This window comes from Lissotriton vulgaris, chromosome 9 (genome assembly GCF_964263255.1).
Source record: "Lissotriton vulgaris chromosome 9, aLisVul1.2, whole genome shotgun sequence".
Classification (NCBI taxonomy): domain Eukaryota; kingdom Metazoa; phylum Chordata; class Amphibia; order Caudata; family Salamandridae; genus Lissotriton; species Lissotriton vulgaris.
In genome coordinates this window covers 437,975,507-437,995,129 of record NC_141697.1, presented here as the reverse complement: position 1 = coordinate 437,995,129, position 19,623 = coordinate 437,975,507, and the positions used below count along the sequence as shown (strand labels likewise).

General features: G+C 55.4%; 1 protein-coding gene across 1 annotated transcript in view; it reads right to left on the bottom strand.

Moving 5' to 3' along the window:
- The window catches only part of TDRD9 (tudor domain containing 9), a 2,495,642-nt gene that overhangs the window by 86,492 nt on the left and 2,389,527 nt on the right, over nucleotides 1-19,623 (bottom strand). The window lies entirely within an intron of this gene.

Sequence of the window (19,623 nt, the reverse complement as noted above, 5' to 3'; positions counted from 1 at the left end):
CTCTCAGATTTTGTAGCACAGGAGTGTACCAGAGTAAAAGTATCGATATAAATAGCCTGAGTGAGACTCTGAGGGGAGGTGGGTGGGTGCATGTGAATCTATGAAAGACATCAATACTGGAGAACCACAGATTACAGGTAATTAACTATTGTACTTCTCCAGTATTAGGGGTGTCTTTCATAGATTCACATGCCTGAATCAGAGTAGTTAGCAGTAATACAATACATAGCTCTTGGACGCCAAGGTACACAGTATCCATGCATGAACATAATGAAAAGCAATAACATAATCGGGCGTCAAAAGAGCAAGAGGAGGTGGGAGAGAATAGCAGAGGTTCACCTTATTGAAAAAGATTAAGCAGGACTGCTCTTCCCACCGAGGCATCGGTATCGCTTGAAGAATCCAGACAGTAATGCCTCGTGAATGTGTGTCTGCTGGACCATGTTGCAGCTCTGCAGATTTGCAGGAGAGGCACCCCAGCAAACAGAGCAGTTGAAGAAGAGACTGCTCTCGTAGAATGAGCTCTAGGTAAGGTCTGTAAGGGCTTGCCTGCTTGTTGATGGCAGAGCCCTATCGTTGAAGAGACCCACCTAGCGATAGTCTGTTTTGTCACTGCACAGCCTTGTCTCAGTCTGCCATGCGCAACAAATAGCTGATCCGTTTTCCTGATGGCAGCTGTCCTTGAAAGATAAAACTTAAGACATCTTCTGATATCTAACGAGTGTAAAGTCCGTTCAGCTGGTGTCTGCGGATTTGGAAAGAACGTTTTAAGTATGACTGGCTCATTCAAATGAAAATCCGATGGTACTTTGGGCATGTACTTCGGGTTGGTGCGCAGTATCACAGAGTCATTTGTGAATTGTAAGAAAGGTGGTTTAGATGTGAACGCCTGCATGTCACTAACCCTTCTGGCTGATGTTAACGCCAGCAGCAATGCGACTTTCCAAGTGATGAACTTCAGATCAACTTTATGAATCGGCTCAAAAGGATGGCGCATGAGTTGAGCTAGTACTATATTCAAATGCCAGGATGGAGGCGGCCGACGTAATGGTGGAAACATACGAAATAAACCCTTAAAGAATTGCTGGATTATTCTTGAGGAGTATAGCGAATTCGTACCATCTTGACGGTATCGGGATATAGCCGCTAGAAACACTTTAAGTGTTGAGTGTGCCAATCCTGATTTAGCAAAGTGTAAAAAGAAGGGTAAAATCCTTTCCGGTTCAGCATACATGGGATGTAAATTCATAGTTTTGCACCAACCACAAAAACGCTTCCATTTAAGCTTGTAAGTTTTGTTCGTTGAAGGCGCTCTAGCATTGGCCAGGACTTCTTGACAGTCTTGTGGAATGTTCAAGTGTGCAAACTCATGGTGTTGAGGAGCCAAGCTGATAATTTCAGAGAATGAGGGTCCGGATGATATACCCTGCCTTCTTGAAGTGTCAGAAGATCCGGATTTGAGGCAGTTGAATTGGATCGCATTCTGAGAGGAGAAGAAGCTGTGTGAACCAATATTGTCGGGGCCACCGTGGAGCGATCAAAATCATTCGACACGGTTGTAGGAAGGTAGATACCTGACTATGGTTACCCCCGACTTTTTGCCTGGTGTTTTGCTGGTTTTCCGATTTAGTTGACCTGGGACCCTGCCAATCAGGACCCCAGGCCTACTGCTCTCTCTCTAAAATGGATTCCATGTACCCTAGGTGCATTACCCAATTGGAACTGGGCCACCTTGTCAGACCCTGTAACTCAGGGCATCGGTGTACCCAGGGCCTACCAGGGGCTGCAGCATGTATTATGCCACCCCTGGATGGCCATCTAAATCTGACACAACTGGCTGCACGACAACTGGGGCAAGGTGGCGTACTCGGCCTTTGCTTTAGATATAGTATACCTATATCTAACCCTAAAATGGACACCCGAATTCCTATCAGTCACTCCTATGGCAGGCCTTGACAATCCTGAAGGCAGAGTGCGTGGAATCGTGTGAATTGGCGCTCTGGCATGAGCCGAGCCCGGTTGCAGCTTGCGGAACCAAGTCCCAATGGCTGTTCCATGATAACGCGTACCATATACTGCTAACATCGGTATCGCGTTATCAAGACATGTCGAGTAAGGTGTCATACGAATCGGGATGCTGACCCCTCACCAATGCTGGCGACGGGGTTAGCATTCCACCCTTCTAGAGGGACACGACATGTACGTAACTGTGAACCCCGGTTAAAGTTAACTGAAGCCCCAGCTCCACAAAATGGATGCTGCCACCACAGACACGAGTCTGACCTCCTGCTGCTGGGAGTCCTTCCAGTGAGGAGAGCTTGGACAAAGGGTTTCCTGTCCGGGGCGGTGCTCGCACCATCCCAGACAGGGTTTTGTGTATCCTGGGTAGGCAGGGCTTTACAGGAAGGTGACTGCGGAGTGGCACCCTGGTGCTCACTACGCATCTGCCGGCTAGAACCAGTTCCAGGGGCACCCCAGCCCCTGACCTGGGGAAAGTCCGGCATGGGAGAGGGGTGTAACCACCCCCCTTCCTGGTCCCACCCCTAGGGCAGGACCTAGTCGCGTACCCACCCCTTTCTTTAGGATAAAGGCAGGAGCGGGGACCCTTCCAAATTAGATCATCTTTGAATCAAGAATACTTTCTACGAAAGGAACTCTCGACTTCTTCTCAAGATTTCTCCCTTGTGGCTAAGGAGTAGTCACCCTGCATCCGCAGGCACCATCTAAGAACTCTGCGGTTTGCTGCACGTCTTTCCTCAGGAATCCGACGGCCCAGCTCGACGAGAACCGGCTTCCTTGGCACCTCTGACCTCTACCCACATCGTCAGCTCAGCTGAGATCTGTGGGTGCGACGAGACCTCGAGGGACCGGCCATCATCAGAACCTGCACGACTTCTAAACCAGCACGACCACCGAGGGATCCTCTGGTGAGTGCTTTGGGGTCCGAGAAGCCCCGACCCTGAGAAGCTCCAGCATCGAAGTTCAGCCTCCCTGCATCTCCACGATCTGCGCGGGGCCCTTCTGCTCTTTGCTGCTCATCACGTTGTCTGGTTACTAGCCCGCTGGCTTGTGGCCTTCTCGACAACGCCCGACAACAACGCTGCTGGTCTGGTTGCTCCAGACTGGCCTTTGCTCTCCTCTGAAGAGGAGCACCCCGGACCCTCCTGGTCCACTCAAGACGCCATTTTAGGTCCACCACGTGGCCCTGAATTTGCCAAGGCTTGTTGCCCCAATCCTGGGCCCAGCGACGCCGACAGCATCAATCTTCGTGGGACAGCTCGCACCTCCATCCTGGTCGCCGACAACGCCTCCTGGTCCGTGAGACTGCAGAGCCTAGCGTCGCCCACTCACCTAGTCGAGGTGTTGATCATCCGGTGCCCTCCTGGTACCCTCTGACTACTGGCTAGTAGTTACGAACTTGGTCCCCTCTGCTTTCAGGTGTCATCCATCTCTGATCCAGGCTTGGATCTCTACGAACTATCTCCACTGGTCGCCGGCCAGCAACTCCTTCCTTCCGGCTCCTGGTTCGTCAGCGAGGACTCCAGACGTCTGTAAAGACTTGTGTAGCCGCAGCCCCTGGGCTAGGTAACTTCGGCATTTCGGTGCCCGCATAGCCTCATTATCTAAGGGTCCAGAGTCACTGTCGCTTCGGACTTACCTTATCGGGTTCGCCGGAGAACACTGAACTTTCCGTGCCCTCGGGCATTTGTGTAGATTGTGCACTTGAAGTATTTTCTTAAGAGTTTTGTTGTGTGCTTAGTACCCTGTCCTCATAAAGAGTACAGGGCTGTTGTGATTCTAATAAATACACTGTTTATTTTCATAACACTTGTGTGGTGTCCTTTCACTTGGTGTTCAAGGGGTATGAGATGGTATAACAGCTGGCTTAACACGCCCTCTATAGTTTAGCCCGAAGACTGCTCGTATCCACGCTACTAGGATAGCTGGTCTAAGGTTGACTTACAACCAATCACCATAAGGGTCGTTTGGACTGATGCATAGTGATCACTAGAATAGTGAACGTTGCATATCAGGCCAACTTCTCACAACGGTTGCCTTCTCATTTTCTTGATGACCTTGGGAATTAATGGAATTGGAGGGAAGGCGTAGGTAAATAGCCGTTCCCAGTTCATTGACAGAGCGTCCCCGCAAGATTCTTTGTGGGGAATCCAGCTCGCAAAATGAGTACATTTCTTGTTCTGGTAGGTCGCGAAGAGATCTAGATCGGGGCGACCCCATCTCCGGAAGATCTGATCCAGTGCTGGTTGATGCAGTTCCCACTCGTGAGTGCTGCCCTTGGATCTGCTCAGGGAATCTGCTAGCACATTGGTTACTCCTGGAACATGCACTGCTGTCAAGTTGATGTTGTGATCCAGAGCCCAGTTCCAGATCTCCTGAGCCTGCTGGGACAACCGGGCTGATCTTGTGCCCCCCTGCTTGTTCAGGTAATGCATGCTCGTCGTGTTGTCTGTTCGGATCAACACGGACGAGTTTTCCAGTGTCGCTTGAAAAGATTTGGTGGCGAGGAAAATGGCTCTTAATTCCAACAAATTGATGTGCCATTTCTTTTGCTGTCTGTCCCATTTGCCACTGATCGTCATCCCTCGAAGGTGAGCGCCCCAACCTTCTAGCGAGGCATCCGTGGTTACGATGAATCTGGGGACGTCTGCGAGGAAAGCACAGCCCACCTGCAGGTTGCGTTCTTGACTTCACCACAGGATAGTATTCTTCATTCGAGGCGTTAAGGTGATGACATCCTCGAAAGAACCTGATACCTGCACCCATTGGTGACTGAGTTCCTCTTGTAAGGGCCTCATCCTCAGACGACAGTTCGGAGTAAGGAGGATGCACGATGAGATCATCCCTAGGAAAGATTTGAATTTCCGAACTGAAACGCACTCTCTTCTGAGGAGTGCAATCGCCATCTCCTGAATCTTCTCTTGCCTTTCGTTTGAAATGAAGACTTGAGCGAGCTTGGAATCCAGCGTTGCTCCTAGGAAAGACTTCCTTTGAGATGGTACCAGATCTGATTTCTTGAAGTTTATTGAGAAACCTAGACTTTGAAGCAGGCAAAGGCATTTCTGGACATGTTTGCTTGCTGTGGCGTAGGAATTGGCCTTGATAAGGCAGTCGTCCAGATATGGGTATATCTGAATACCCTGTAACCGTAAGTGGGCCGCTACAGGTGCCAACATTTTTGTGAATACCCTCGGGGCTGAGCGTAGTCCAAAGGGAAGCACCTTGAACTGAAAATCCCTGCCAGCCACTCTGAACCTTAGGAACTTCCTGTGCCTGGGGAAGATGGGTACGTGGAAGTAAGCATCCTGAAGGTCGAGTGTTGCCATGTGGTCCTCTTCTGTCAGAAACTGGAGGATCGTTCAAGAAAAAACGAGAGTAAAATCCTTTTCCTCTCTGATGTTGAGGTACTTTCTCGATTGCCCCTTTTCGAATCATTGTATTGATTTGGATGAACAGCTCCCTGAGATGTGCTGGGGGCGGTCCTTTTGGGGGTGAATTTGGAGGGGTTTTTATAAATTCCAATATGTGGCCCTTGGAAACCACATCCAGGACCCATCTGTCTGTGGTAATTTTTGACCATTCTGAGCAATGTAGGGATATTCTTCCTCCAATTTGTTTCTGGCTGGGGCAAAGTGGTGGCAGGATGCGTTCCTCACTTTTTGTTAGCGTTGTCTCTGCCCCGATATGTTGTTTTTCCTCGGGGCTGTGAATAAATATTTCGTCTTTGGCCGTAAGGTTGTTGTTTATACGGCTGGTACCTCTGGTTGTTCTGGTTGTTTGTATATGACCGTTGCACAAGTTACTACTTGTGTAACGATATATCTGTAAGAGACATTAGTTAGGGATAGATTCCTTACCTTAGAATATCCCCAGGCGTCAGACTGGATCCGGAAAGTTTTGCGTAGCAGTACCCTTGCGCGTCGGCAGGCGTCGTCTGCGGCTCCGCATCCGTCGTAGGCGTCGTGGGCGCCGTGGTGACGTCGTCGGAGTACTTAGACGACGCCTCCGCGTGCTGACGTCAGTTCTTATGCAAACACAACAGGTGATGGACCGAATGTGGATTAATGTCACACACTCACCCCAGTCCAAAGATCTGGGCCCAAATCCATCGTTTTTTTGCACTCCACACCACCCCGGGTTAGACAATGGCGATATGCAAATCAGCTCTGACCCTGTGCCCCATGGGAACAGTCCAGTCCGAACTACAAAAGAAATGCCACTCCCAGAACGGAATCAAGCATCCGAGGACCGGACCGGTTTCGAGGTAACACCTCTCATCAGCCCGGCTAGCTTGACTCCAGTGGTGTGGAGTGCCTGGGACCCACGTCTGGGCATCCCCAGCGCACTTAGGGCGGAATATGCAAACACAACAGGTGATGGACCGAATGTGGATCAATGTCACACACTCACCCCAGTCCAAAGAGCTGGGCCCAAATCCATCGTTTTTTTGCACTCCACACCACCCCGGGTTAGACAATGGCGATATGCAAATCAGCTCTGACCCTCTGCCCCATGGGAACAGTCCAGTCCTAACTACAAAAGCCATGTCCTTCCCTGAACGGAATCAAGCATCCGAGGACCGGACCGGTTTCGAGGTAACACCTCTCATCAGTCCGGCTAGCTTGACTCCAGTGGTGTGGAGTGCCTGGGACCCACGTCTGGGCATCCCCAGCGCACTTAGGGCGGAATATGCAAACACAACAGGTGATGGACAGAATGTGGATCAATGTCACACACTCACCCCAGTCCAAAGATCTGGGCCCAAATCCATCGTTTTTTTGCACTCCACACCACCCCGGGTTAGACAATGGCGATATGCAAATCAGCTCTGACCCTGTGCCCCATGGGAACAGTCCAGTCCGAACTACAAAAGCCATGTCCTTCCCAGAACGGAATCAAGCATCCGAGGACCGGACCGGTTTCGAGGTAACACCTCTCATCAGCCCGGCTAGCTTGACTCCAGTGGTGTGGAGTGCCTTCACACCACTGGAGTGACTGTGACTGTGACGTCAGTTCTTAGCCACAGCTTTTCCGCGCCAGAAGCGCAGAGCCATGACAAAAACCGATACTGGTGCCAAGAAAATAGGGCCCTGAAAGGGGATGACCTTAACCCTAGATATCGGTTCGCAGAACGGGGAGGATGGGTGGGTCGGTAAGGAATCTATCACTAACTAATGTCTCTTACAGATATATTGTTACACAAGTAGTAACTTGTGCATCTGAAAGAGACACGTTAGTGATAGATTCCTTACCTTAGAATAGATACCCCAGCAATACCATCCCCGTGGTGGTGGGTCTGCGAACCAATATTCACACCAGAAAGTCCTGGAGAACAGAGCAGCCAAAGTAGCCGTCTCTCCGGACTTGACTGTCCAGGCAGTAGTGCCTAGCAAACGTGTGCAACGAGGCCCACGTAGCTGCATGGCAAATGTCCTGCAAGGGCACACCTCGACCCAAGGCAGTTGTAGTGGCCGTGGCTCGAGTGGAATGAGCCCTCAGCCCAACAGGTGGTTCCTTCTTAGCCAAGGAGTAACACGCCTGACCCACTTGTGGGACACCCCCGCGCCGCACGGCCACCAGCTGCTGCGTGTGCCCCTCTGCCCTGCCTAGCTGCCTCGCTGCCTGTCGCGCTGCCGCTGACCGCGCCCCCTCCTCCGAGAGGCGCGGTCCGTGTCTGCCTGCCGGTTACTCGCACTGCTGTTTATAGCATTTCCCTTGTGCTTCTCCTTTTTTTCCTTTTGTAATTGTGCCAGTGCTTTTGTTTCAGTAATTTGTAAATTGTGCCCGTGTTTTGCTGTCTCCTTCCTGTCTGACCGCCTACCTCGCCGAGCCCCGCTCCCCCTTCCCGCCACCGCCGCTAAGCCCCGCCCCTTTTGCCTTCTGTATCCCTCCCCGCTCCCGCCTCCCAGCTGCCCCGCCCACCCGCGCACTTCGCCTCATATGGCGACCGTGCGAACGCGCAGCGGCCACGCGCAGCGAGCGCGCCGATTGTGCGCCGAAGGCGCGCCAAAGGTAAGCCCGTCTGCGCCGGTCCGCGACCGGATCGCGACCAGCGCCAGGACCCCTGGCCCCCGAAGACCCCGACCGGCCCGCCTGACGTACTCCGCCGCCACCCTCATCTCACTCAACACCGGCCGACTCCCAGAATGCCACCAAGCCACACCACGACGCACCCACGGACCTTTCAGCTGCCACGCCTGCAAGTTCACCTGCATCCGGACCTGCCTCGCACCAGCACCCGCCAAGTCGAACACCAGCAGCACCCACCTCAAGTGCATCCTGCTCAACACCCGCTCCGTCCACAGACACGCCATCGAACTCTGGAACCTCCTAGACGCCACAGCCCCTGACGTTGCCTTCCTCACGGAGACCTGGATGAACGCCTCTTCAGCCCCCGACATCGCCATCACCATCCCAGAGGGCTACAAGATCGTCCGGAAGGACCGCAACGCCAACCAGATGGGAGGAGGCATCGCCATCATCCACAGGAACACCATCCATCTCACGACCAGCACCGACAACACCCTGACCAGCGCCGAACACCTGCATTTCCAGATCCACACCAACCCGAACACCACCCTCAGAGGCACCCTGATCTACCGACCCCCGGGACCACGCACACAATTCAGCGAGGACATCGCCGACTTCGTCAGCCCGCATGCCCTCCCCTCCGCTGACTACATCCTCCTGGGGGACCTCAACTTCCATCTGGAGAACAACAACGACCGCAACACCATCACCCTGCTCGACAACCTCGCCAATCTTGGACTCAAGCAGCTGGTGTCCACCCCCACCCACCTCGCCGGACACACACTCGACGCAGTCTTCTCCTCCAGCACAGACATCGACTTCAGCCACGCTACAGAGCTTCAATGGACTGCGTCCACTTCACCTTCAAGAGGACGACGACCCACCACCACCAGCCACAGGCCGCCCGCAGAAGCTGGAACAAGATCACAGCAGACCAGCTCGCCACCTCCCTGAGCCAGCACCCTCCTGCCAGCTCAGCGAACCCCAGCCAGGCCGCCGACAACCTCACGAAGTGGATCAGCATCTGCGCGGACGAGCTCGCCCCGCTGAGGACCCTGCCCAGCAGACCCGGCAGCAAGAAAGCCCCATGGTTCACCGACGAACTCAAGAGCTCCAAGAAGAACTGCCGAGCCCTCGAGAAAGTCTGGAGAAGGGAACCTACACCGGACAACAGGACCACCCTCAAGCTGGCCACTCGGAAGCACCACCAGCTGATCCGCGCCGCCAAGAAAACTGCATTCAAGGACCGGCTGGACAACAACGCACACAACAGCAAGGAACTCTTTAACATCGTGAAAGAGCTATCCAACCCCAGCGCAGGAAACAACGACATCACCCCATCGCAAGACCTCTGCGACTCCCTCGCTTCTTACTTCCACAACAAGATCGCGGACATACACAACAGCTTCAACAACCAACCAACGCACACCATGACCGAACAACCACCCCCCACCACCCCCCTCCAGGCCTGGACCCCGATCAGCACCGAAGACACCATCCGCACGATGAACTCCATCCACTCCGGATCTCCGACCGACCCCTGCCCTCACCACATCTTCAACAAGGCCGACGCGGTCATCGCACCCCACCTACGAGACATCATCAACACATCCTTCGACACCGCCACCTTCCCTGAGAGCTGGAAGCACGCCGAACTCAGCGCTCTACTCAAGAAACCAACAGCGGACCCCACCGAACTCAAGAACTACCGCCCCATCTCGCTCCTCCCGTTTCCAGCCAAAGTCATCGAGAAGACCGTCAACAAGCAGATGGCCGCCTTCCTCGAGACGAATGGATCCCTCGACCCCTCACAGTCCGGCTTCCGAGCCAATCACAGCACCGAGACCGCCCTCATCGCCGCCACCGATGACATCCGAGCCCTGATGGACAACGGAGAAACAGCGGCCCTCATCCTCCTAGACCTCTCCGCGGCATTCGACACTGTCTGCCACCGCACCCTAGTACAGCGCCTCAGCAACGTCGGAATCCAGGACAAGGCGCTGGAATGGATCGTCTCCTTCCTCGACGGAAGAACACAGAGAGTCCGCCTACCACCGTACAAGTCAGAGGCCTCCGAAGTCATCTGCGGCGTCCCTCAAGGATCCTCTCTGAGCCCCACCCTCTTCAACGTCTACATGAGCCCCCTCGCGGCCATCGCACGTCAACACAACCTCAGCATAATCTCCTACGCCGACGACACCCAGCTGATCCTCTCCCTGACCAACGACCCCGCCACCGCCAGAGCCAACCTGCACGAAGGGATGAAAGAGGTAGCCGAGTGGATGACGACCAGCCGCCTGAAACTGAACTCGGAAAAGACGGAGGTCCTCATCCTGGGCTCTTCACCCTCCGCCTGGGACGACTCCTGGTGGCCTCCCGCCCTGGGCACCGCACCCAAACCGACAGACCATGCACGCAACCTGGGCTTCATCCTGGACTCCTCCCTCTCCATGACCAGGCAAGTCAACAACGTCTCCTCGGCGTGCTTCAACATCCTACGCATGCTACGGAAGATCTTCTGGTGGATCCCCACCGAGACCAGGAAGACCGTCACCCAGGCCCTCGTCACTATCCGACTGGACTACGGCAACGCCCTCTACGCCGGGACCACCGGCAAGCTCCAGAAGAGACTCCAGCGGATCCAGAACGCCTCAGCCAGACTCATCCTCGACATCCCACGAACCAGCCACATCTCCGGACATCTGAGAGACCTTCACTGGCTCCCCGTCAACAAAAGAATCACCTTCCGCCTCCTCACCCAGGCACACAAAGCCCTACACGACCAAGGACCGAGCTACCTCAACAACCGGATCAACTTCTACGCTCCCAAACGCCACCTCCGATCAGCCAACCACGCCCTCGCCGCCGTCCCCCGCATCCGAAGAGCGACTACAGGAGGAAGGTCCTTCTCCTACCTGGCCGCCAAGACCTGGAACTCCCTCCCGACCGACCTGCGCCTGACCCAAGACCACCTCTCCTTCAGGAAGAAGCTGAAGACCTGGCTGTTCGAGCAGTAGCGGCAACCCCCCTCCCCCAAGCGCCTTGAGACCCTACTGGTATGTAGCGCGCTCTACAAATGTCATTGATTGATTGATTGATTGATTGAATGCACATGATAATCCATCGAGAGATGGTCCTCTTGTGCACCGATCTCCCTTTCTTAGCGCCCGCGTACCCAACAAAGAGTTGATCATCCACCCGGAACTGGCGTGTGCGATCCAGATAAAATGAGAGCGCACGTTTTGGGTCCAGACGGTGGAGCCTCTCCTCCTCTCTCGAGGGGTGCGGAGGCGGAAAGAAGGTGGGCAATGTGATGGACTGCCCAATGTGGAAGGCCGTGACCACCTTTGGCAAGAAGGAGGGCCTAGTCCTCAAAACAACCTTGTCCGGATGGACTGAAAGGAAAGGAGGCTTACAAGAGAGGGCCTGGAGCTCACTCACTCTCCTGGCAGAGGTGATGGCTACCAGGAAGGTAGTCTTCAAAGAAAGAAGGCGAAGCGGACAGTTATGAAGTGGCTCAAAGGGAGCGCACATCAGAAAGGTGAGAACCAGATTCAAGTCCCACTGAGGCATCACGAAAGGAACAGGAGGAAAGGTATGAGTGAGGCCTTTCAGAAATCTGTTCACAATAGGGGACTTGAACAAGGAAGGTTGGTCAGGCAGCCTCAGAAAGGCTGAAAGAGCCGAAAGATAGCCCTTGATAGTGCCCAGAGCAGAGCCCTGCTGGGCAAGAGAAAGAAGGAAGAGAAGAACCTCTGAGAGAGGGGCATTGAGGGGATCCACAGCCTTTGCTGTGCACCATGCCACAAATCTGTTCCACCTGCAGGCGTATACCGTTTTTGTGGAGGGACGCCTGGCTGCCAGAATGATGTTGCAAACTTCAGGAGGCAAGTCATATGGCCTCAACTGTCGCCGCTCAATCTTAAAGCATGGAGGTGGAGACTGGACAGGTTCGGGTGGAGGACCGTCCCCTGCTGCTGCTACAGAAGGTCCTCCTGAAGAGGCAGACGAATTGGGGGAACGACTGACATGCTGAGTAGCTCGGGATACCAGTACCTTCGAGCCCAGTCCGGAGCCACAAGGATGACTTGTGCCCGGTCGTGCTTGATCTTCTTCAGCACTCTGGGCAGAAGAGGTATAGGCGGAAAGGCGTACAACAGACCGCAGCTCCACTCGCGACGAAAAGCGTCTCCGAGCGAGTGCCGCCTTGGAAATTCCAACGCGCAGAACTGATGACATTGCGCGTTCTCTTCGGTGGCGAATAGATCTAACCAAGGCTCTCCCCATCGCAGAAAGAGGCCTTGCGCCACGTCCGAGTTCAGACGCCATTCGTGATCCATCGAGCACCGACGGCTGAGTTCGTCCGCCCTGGCGTTCAGAGAACCGGCCAGGTGTTGAACCACCAGAGTCACGCCCTGATGTTCCAGCCATTGCCAGAGACGCAGAGCCTCCTGGCAAAGGGTCCACGACCCCACTCCGCCTTGTTTGTTGCAGTACCACATGGCGGTGGTGTTGTCGGAGAACACCTGCCCAGCACTCCCTCGGACAGACGGGAGGAATGCTTTCAGTGCCAGACGAATCGCCCGCAGCTCCAACAGGTTGATATGGAGCCAGGACTCCGCCGGAGAACAGAGTCCTCTGATCTCCGCCTCTCCCAAGTGGCCTTCCCAGCCCTGGAGGGACGCGTCCGTCACAACTACGTGCTCCGGTTGGGGAAGGGAGAGGGATCTGCCGTTGACCCAATCCCGGTCCGTGAGCCACCACTGCAGCTGTCTCGCAGTGCCCTCCGAGATCAGGACATGGTCGGACAGGTTGCCCCAGTGCTGGGCCCACTGAAACTTCAGGTCCCACTGCAGAGCCCGCATCCGCCACCGTGCGTGATGCACCAGAAGGATGCAGGAGGCCATCAGCCCCAGAAGCGGCAGCGTCAACCTGACCGAAACCCGGGATAACGGCTGGAAGACCGGAATCAGAGCCTGTATATCCCGGACCCGCTGTTCGGGCGGGTAAACCCGAAACTGCGCTGAGTCGAGACCCGCTCCGATGAAAAGGAGCTTCTGAGAGGGGCACAGGTGTGACTTTGGCACATTGAAGGTGGCTGACGACTGTCTGGGGCGAGCCCGCCTTCAACAGCCAGTCGTCGAGGTAGGGGAAGACTGACACCCCCAACCTGCGCAGATGAGCTGCGACCACCGCCATCACCTTCGTGAACACCCGTGGAGCGCTGGTAAGGCCGAAGGGGAGCACGGTAAACTGAAAGTGCTCGAGGACTACCGTGAACCCCAGGTAACGCCGGTGGGCCGGCAGGACGGGGATGTGGAAGTATGCGTCCTGCAAGTCCAACGCTACCATCCAGTCTCCTGGGTCTAGGGCAGCTAAGACCTGAGCCAGTGTCAGCATTTTGAACTTCTCCTTCCGGAGGAAGCCGTTGACGTTCCTCAGATCCAAGATAGGGCGTAGGCCCCCTTTGCCCTTCTTGGGTACCAGAAAGTAGTGGGAGTAGCAACTGTAGGAGAGTAGGGTCTGCAATCCTATGATCACCCAGATTTTTCGCTTTTGTTTCACTGGTTTACGACTTTCTCTGGCTGTGGGCCTGCTAATCAGACCCACAGCCTGGCTGTTCTCTTTCTAAATTACGAGATGTACCCTAGGTGCATTTACCAATTGGTACTGGGCCACCTTATCAGACCCCGTAACACAGGGCATAGGTGTACCCAGGGCCGCCAGGGGCTGCAGCATGTATTATGCCACCCCTGGCTGGCCTCCTAAATTTGACACAACTGGCTGCACGACAGCTGGGGCGAAGTCGTGTAAGCACCCTTCGCTTTAGGTATAGTAGTTCTATATCTAACCATACAATGGACACCCGAGTTCCTATCAGTCACTCCTATGGCAGGCCTTAACAATCCTGAAGGCAGAGTGCGTGGGCTCGTGTGAGCTAGGTTCAGGCCCGAGCCGAGCCCGGTTGCAGCTTGCGGAATCAAGACCCAATGGCTGTTCCATGATAACGCGTACCATATCGGTAACTTCGGTGTCGCGTTATCAAGGCATGTCGAGTAAGGTGTCATACGAATCGGGGTGCTGCCCTCTCACCAATTCTGGCGATGAGGTTAGCATTCCACCCTTCTAGAGGGACACGACATGTACGTAACTGTGAACCCCGGTTAAAGTTAACTAAAGCCTCAGCTCCACAAAATGGGTGCTGCCACCACAGACACGAGTCTGACCTCCTGCTGCTGGGAGTCCTTCCAGCGAGGAGAGCTTGGACAAAGGGTTTCCTGTCGAGGGCGGTGTTCGCACCGTCCCAGACAGGGTTTGTGTATTCTGGGTAGGTAGGGCTTTTGCGAGAAGGTGACTGCGGAGTGGCACCCCGGTGCTCACTACGCATCTGCCGGTTAGAACCAGTTCCAGGGGCGACAGCCCTGGCCTGGGGAAAGTCCGGCAGGGGAGAGGGGTGTAACTACCCCCCTTCCTGGTCCCACCCTTAGGGCAGGACCTAGTCATGTACCCACCCCTTTCTTTAGAATAAAGGCCGGAGCGGGGACCCTTCCAAATTAGATCATCTTTGAATCAAGAATACTTTCTACGAAAGGACTTCAAGACTCTTCTCAAGATTTCTCCCTTGTGACTAAGGAGTAGTCACCCTGCATCAGCGGGCACCATCTAAGAACTCTGCGGTTTGCTGCAAGTCCTTCCTCAAGGATCCGATGGCCCAGCTCGACGAGAACCGGCTTCCCTGGCACCTCTGACCTCTACCCACGTCATCAGCTCAGCTGTGATCTGTGGGTGCGACGAGACCTCGAGGGACCGGCCATCATCAGAACCTGCACGCTCTTAAACCAGCACGACCATCGAGGTAACTCTCTGGTGAGTGCTCTGGGGTCCGAGAAGCCCCGACCCTGAGCCGCTCCAGCACCGAAGTGCAGTCTCCCAGCATCTCCACGATCTGCGTGGGGCCCTTCTGCTCGCTGCTCAGCACGTTGTCTGGTCACTAGCCGCTGGCTTGTGCCCGTCCTTGACGACGACCGACAAACAACTCTGCTGGTCTGGTTGCTCCAGACTGGCCCTTGCTTCCATCTTTGCGAGAAGCACCCCGGACCCTCCTGGTCCACTCAAGACGCCATCTTAGGCCCACCACGTGGCCCTGAGATTTGCCAAGGCTTGTTGCCCCATCCTGGGCCCAGCGACGCCGACAGCATCATCCTTCGTGGGACAGCTCGCACCTCCACCGTGGTCGCCGACAACGCCTCCTGGTCCGTGAGACTGCAGAGCCTAGCGTCGCCCACTCACCTGGTCGAGGTGACGGCCAACCGGTGCCCTCCTGGTACCCTCTGACTACTGGCTAGTAGTACGAACTTGGTCCCCTCTGCTTTCAGGTGTCAACGATCTCTGATCCAGGCTTGGATCTCTACGAACTATTCATCACTGGTCGCCGGCCAGCAACTCCTTTTCTTCCGGCTCCTGGCTCGTCAGCGAAGACCCCGACGCCTGTAAGACTTGTGCAGCCGCAGCCCTCGTGGCTAGGTAACTCGGCATTTCGGTGCCTGCATAGCCTCTTTACTCTAGGGTCCCGTGTCCCTCGCTTCCGACTTGTCTTATCGGGTCCGCCCGAGACCTTAACCTTTCCGTGTCCTCGGACACTTGTTTTAATTGTGCACTTGAAGTATTTGCTGAAGAGATTTGGTTTGTGCTTAGTACCCTGTCCTCATAAAGAGTACAGGGCTGTTGTGATTCTTAATAAATATACTGTTTATTTTCATAACACTTGTGTGGTGTCCTTTCACTGGGTGTTCAAGGGGTACATGTGTGGTAAACAGCTGGCTTAACGCGCCCTCTCGAGTCTTTAGCCTTAGACTGCTCGTATCCACGCTACTAGGATAGCTGGTCTATAGGTTGACTTACAACCAAACACCATAAGGGTCGTTGGAACGATACATAGCGGTCGCTAGAATAGCGAACGTTGCATATCGGGCCAACTTCTCACAGCAACCACAACCTACTTCTGGCCCAGGAACGCGCTCGATGGCCCCCTTGGCCAAGAGGGCCGAAACTTCCTCCTGCAGGAGCCGCAAATGATCCCCCGAGACGCGGTGGTGTTGCGGTGGCATGGCTTGAGGGGTCGTCTCGAAGGGGAGGGAGTAGCCCCTTCGGACGATCTGCAGCACCCACCTGTCCGAAGTGACCGTGCGCCAGTGAGAAAGGTGATTGCGGACCCTGCCTCCCACTGGCGTCAGGTGGGCTGAAAAGCACAGACTAGGAGGGTTTAGAGGCGGATGCTGCGGGGGCAGGTGTGGACTGGCTCCGCTTGGTCCCCCGACCGCCTCCATGGGGGTGACCACGGCCGCCGCCGAGCTGGACGACAGTTTGCGGCGAGTGGCTGGCGGCACGTGTGGGGGCGCCCCTTCCTTGGCCACAAAAGGAGCGAAAGGCACCCATTTGCTGGCGCGGGGCCGAGAGGCCCAAGGACTTGGCCGTAGCCCTGGAGTCCTTAAAGCGCTCAAGCGCATGGTCTGCCTTGTCGCCACAGAGGCGACGGCCATCAAACGGCATGTCCATGAGGGTATTCTGGACGTCTGCCGAGAAGTTGGCGGATCTCAGCCAGGCGTGGCGTCGTATCGCCACCGTAGTAGCCATCGCTCTACCCAGCGAGTCAGTAGTATCCAGTCTGCACCTGATAGAATACTTCGCTGCATCCCGGCCCTCTACTAGGGCTTGGCCGAGTTTGGCCCGTACCTCCAACGGGCACTCTGGCAGCACCGTTTCCCACAGAGAGTGGGTGTAACGGCCCAAGAGGCATGCGGTGTTGGAAGACCGCAGTCCACAGCTAAGGGACGAGAACACCTTCTTGCCATAGGCATCGTACCTCTTGGATTCCCGATCAGGGGAGCCGTCGGGAATGCGGTCTGGGAGTTAGAGGCCTGGATAACCAGACTCTCGGGGTGGGGTGGGTGGACAGGAAACTGGGGTCGCCCGGAGCCGGGCGGTGGCGTCCGGCCACGTTCCTATCTACAGGCGAACCTGTAGCGGGCCTGGACCAAGTGCCCAAAAGAACGTCCGTCAAGGCCTCATTAAACGGCAGCAGAGGCTCCGCGGAGCATGACTGCCCTCATCAGCACCACACTATAAGTCGCTCCCTCCTCCGTAGCCACGGTAAGAGGAGAGACGAATCCAGTCTCTGGAGAGGTCTCCAGGCCACTGGCCTCCCCAAGATCTCCTGCCCAGTCCACATTAGACTGACAGTCCCTTGACAGAGGGTCCTCAGACCCCTCCCAATACTCCTCTTCCCCCATCTCCTGAGACTCAGGGTCATAAGCGAATGAGGACGGTTCATGGAACTGAAAGTCTCCAAACGGCGTCGAGAGTGAGAGGAGGCATCGGGGACGGCGCCGGCCGGGGCCAACGCCGGAGGGGACACCATAGGGACCGACGCCGGGGGGGGGGGGGGGGGGGGGGGTGGGCGTAAGGTCCACCGGTGACGATCCATCGCCCGAGGAGGGCCCAGCGGAGCCCGAAGGCGTCGAGCCCAAAGGCGCCGACGACGCCGGGATCGCTGCACCCTGCGGCGCCGGGCCCGAGGGCGCCGGCGGTGTCGGGATCATGGAGCCCTGCGGCGCCGAGCCCGAAGGCGCCGGCGGCGTCGAGGCCGAAGCGCCCGACGGCGTCGGGGTCGTAGCCCCCGACCCACTAGGGCCCCCAGACGGGTTCACTGGGCCCGAAGGCGCCGTGGAACCCATCGGAGAAGAAAGGGACCTCATGGCCATGAGGAAACGCTCAATCTCCTCCGGCGTCGCGTTCAGCCCAGGGACCGGGGGGTATGGAGCCGAAAGCGGCGCCCGCGACTCCCGAGGAGCCGCGTGGGCGGTGTCACCCGAACCCCTGGCCGCGTCGCGCGAGCGTCGGGGGGAGTCGGAAGAGCGATGATGTCTCTTCGACTTCTTGTGTTTCTTACCTGACTACTTGGACCCAGAGGAGTGGCGCCGACTCCCGGAGGTGTGATGGCTCCGTCCCCGCGACCTGTCCCTCGACCTCCCGTGGGACCGGGACCTCACACGGCGCGGGGCCGACTGGCGGATCTCGAGTAGCCTGCGGGACCGCTCCCGCCTGGCCTTCCTCGACAGGGCCCGACATTATGAGCAGGCCTCGTCGTCATGGTCGACGCCCAAACACATCAGGCACAAGCGGTGGGGATCCGTGACCGACATTGTACGGTCGCACTCGTCGCAATATTTGAAGCTGGGCATCCCTAACGGCACCGTTGGAGTCATTAAGACTTCGAAAAGGGAACAAAAACATCACAAAAAGGTTAGTCAAAAAGTGACTAACGAACTACTCTTTCCAGATTTGCGCTGGCTGGCGCGGAAAAAAAGAAGAACTGACGTCAGCACGCGGAGGCGGCGTCTAAGTACTCCGACAACGTCATCACGGCGCCCACGACGCCTACGACGGACGCGGAGCCGCAGACGACGCCTGCTGACGTGCAAGGGTACTGCTATGCAAAACTTTCCGGATCCAGTCTGACGCCTGGGGATATTCTAAGGTAAGGAATCTATCACTAACGTGTCTCTTTCAGATGCTGGTAATATCCTCCTCTATTTGAGAAGTTACCCCTTCCTTTAGCACCACAAAAGGAAGATTTACGGTACTGCAGAGTACCTAATGACCGTGCAGTTTCCGTATCTTTCTTAATGGCTTGCAAAGCTTCGTCCACATGCGAGCCGAAGAGATACTCGCCATCATAAGCCATATTTAGTACCTTGGCTTGCACTTCTTGCCTAAAGGATGTAGATTTCAACCATCCCTCTCTTCTAAGTACTGCAGCCCCTGCCAATTGTCTGAATCCTGTGGCAGCACGTCCACTGCCGCATCAATGATCTCCGACAAAGCACACTCCCCTTCTTGCAGAATTTTTGTGGCTTCGGTGCGGTCCGGTTCAGGCAGTTTTTGAATGTACGGCGATATGTCGGACCACATTTGCCTATCATACCTGCCGAGAATCGCCAGCGAATTCGCAGCTCTAACTGTGGTCGCTGCAATAGCCGATACCTTTTTGCCAATAGTATCGAGTCGCCTCCCGTCCCTGTCCGTAGGAGTCGAGATCTGAGATGACGGGTTCCTTGCTCTCTTCTGAGCTGCTTGCGCAATGACTGAGTCCGTCTTTGCCTGACCGATCAGGCAAGCAGGTGAAGAGGCAGGCGCCCTATATTTCTTATCTACTCGCGGTAATACCGCAGGTGAAGAATTCGGCGTGGCCATGATCTTAAGACCTTAAGACCTTCTTTCCAAATAAAGTCTATAATAGGAATAGACCAACTTTGCCTCTGAGACAGATTCTTAAAATCGTACAGGAAACAATCATCCTGTTTAGCCTCCATGGAAATGAGAAATCTCTTAGTAGCCTTGTCCATAATCCTATGGAAATTCGCAATATCCACCGGTGGTGACTCAGCTTTTGGTTGTTCATCAGGGGAAGGTGTGTCCGCTTGGTACTCAGAGTCAGATTTATCTAATTCACCTTCTTCATGAGTCTCCTCATCAGTATTCTCATCCTCCTGTTGGTGGTAGGAGACCGGTGTT